We start from the raw sequence: 2,611 nt of genomic DNA on the forward strand, positions 1-2,611 counted from the left end.
CAAACCAAACAAACAAGCAAACAAACAAAAAAACAGAGAAAAAGAAGCATCAAACAGGCACTAAAAACCCCTGCTACAATTTGGCAAAACAAGAGTATACATATACATGGGTGAAACTCACAAAACTAAACAGAAAATGAAATGTATTTCTCCAGAGAGAATAGTATTTCCTAGATAGTCAAGTAAAACTTTTGTTAAAAGATATTTTGTCCTTCTGCATAAAATACTTTGCACTTTTTAATGCAGTAAGAACAGTATTTTGAACTCTGCTTTTTATTTCATTCATATTTTCCCTTTCAGCACATGCTCTAGCAGATCATCATAATCCAATTATCTCTGGAATTTAGAATATCTCAGCTACTTACTGAAAATGATTTGAAATGGTTTGTAAAAAATAAAGTATCTTTTTAAATTGATAAATTTAAAACTTTCAGTCACTGGAGGTAAGATAATTAAGGTTTCTCTATATCTGCAAAATGAAATAAACAAAATTAAAGTGATTATTATCCATAAGCATTTTAATCTTTTTAATATATTTACCTTGAAAAGGCAGAATTCAAAGGCCAAAAAAGTGTTTTGTTAAATTAGCTGAGGAATCATTTTGTTTCAGTTCTTCACTTTACATATACAGATCGATGTCTATTATTCAGTTTTACATTGTGACCAGCTTTACATAGAAAATATATAATTTAAGTGGCTATTTGTTTACAAAAGACGTGATCTAGCAAAATTAACTTTAAATGAGATTATATCTTGCTATTGATGTGTTGGAAATGGACATAAATATCAATGAAAAAAAATACTCCAGTAAACTGAGCCTAAACTGAAAATGTTTAGGCTGAGAGAAATTTAGATGATTTTAACCCCTTTCCAGAGTGTTTACCAACAAGTTTTTTTTCTTATTTACTATTGTTTACAGCATTATCAGCTCTTTGCAGCACTTCCAAAATTTGCCTTTGCTATTGCCTGTTGCTCCTTCCCAGATTATAAGAATTATTTCATTACCTTGCAATTACCTGACCTCATATATTGTATAAACTTTTACTTTGAGCAAATTGTAGATTTACAAGATGATTTAACAATATGTAGGGAAGTCCTATGCACTCTACACTCAGTCCCGATAATGAAAGGTTGTATAATTGTATGACGACCAGGAAACTTTTATTAGGACAATACACAGAACTTATACAGATGTCACCAGTTTTAAAAGTACTCAATTTTCAATGAGATTTAGTTTCAAGTTGACTTTCTTGACTTATGAGATGTCCAAGTGCTCCAGCACCATCTGTTGAAAATTCTTACTTCCTCCATTAAATTGCCTTTGTGCCATTGTAAAAATAAGTTGGGAATATTTGTGTAGGTCTACTAGTATTTCTGAGTTTTCTATTTTGTTCCATTAATTTATGTGTCCATCCTGCCACCAATACTGTACTCTTTTGCTTACTATAACTGTATAATCCTTAGAATGGAAAGAATGATTCTTCCCACTTCATTTTTATTAAAAATGTTTTAGATACTAAAAGTCCCTTGCCTTTTCATATAAATTTTAGAATAAGCTTGTCTATAAAAAAACACTTGCTGACATTTTTAAAAGAATTGCACTAAGCCTACAGACCAATTTATGGAGAATTGATATCTTTCTTATAATGTGAGACTTACAACACATAAGCATGTCTAATTAAAGTCTTACTAATGTGTTTTACTAAATTTATACCTAAGAAAATAACTTTATTTAAAGCAATTCTAAATGGTACTGTGTTTTGATTATGATTTTCACGTGTTCATTCTTAGTATATAAAAATATGATTGATTTTTGAGTGTTGGTATTGTATACAAAAATCCTCAGTTAAATATTAGCAAGTCTAACCTCACAATGTATAAATTGAAGTATACACAATGACCAAGCAAGTGGTATTTATTCCAGAAATTCAGGTCTGGTTCAATGATCAAAAAACGGTCAATATAACTTACCATGTCAGGAGGCTAAAAAATTATAGAATCGTATCCATTGACACGTATAAGAATTTGACAAATTTCAACAACTATTTATAATATATACTCTCAGAAATTAAGAAATGGAAAAGAACTTCTTGAACTTGATAAGGAGCCTTACAAAAAAATCTAGAGCTATCATCATACCTAAAGATGAAAGACAATACTTGCCCCTAGGGCCAGAACAAGGCAAGAATGTTCACACTCTCTTTATTTTTATTCATAATAGTACTGGAAGTTATAGCAAGCACAATAAAGCAAGAAAAATAGACAAAAATGCATACAGATAGTAAAGGAAGAAGTAGTGTTATCTCTATTTGCATATGACTTGACCATCTATTTAAATATAATTCTCCTAGAACTGATCGGTGAGTTCATCAAGGCCACCACCATTCAACTCTCTACTTTCATAAAATTTACCTTTTTTTAGCTTCTACATATGAAATAGAACATGCAATATTTGTCTTTCTGTGCCTGGCTTATGTCACTTAACATAATGTCCTCCAGTTTTGTCCATGTTGCTGCAAATGACAAGATTTCATTGTTGTCATGGGTAAATAATATTTTCATGGGTAAATAATATTCCATCACACACACACATATGCTTATATGTATACAG

This window comes from Carlito syrichta, unplaced genomic scaffold (genome assembly GCF_000164805.1).
Source record: "Carlito syrichta isolate Samal-C Ts95f unplaced genomic scaffold, Tarsius_syrichta-2.0.1 Scaffold315837, whole genome shotgun sequence".
Lineage (NCBI taxonomy): Eukaryota > Metazoa > Chordata > Mammalia > Primates > Tarsiidae > Carlito > Carlito syrichta.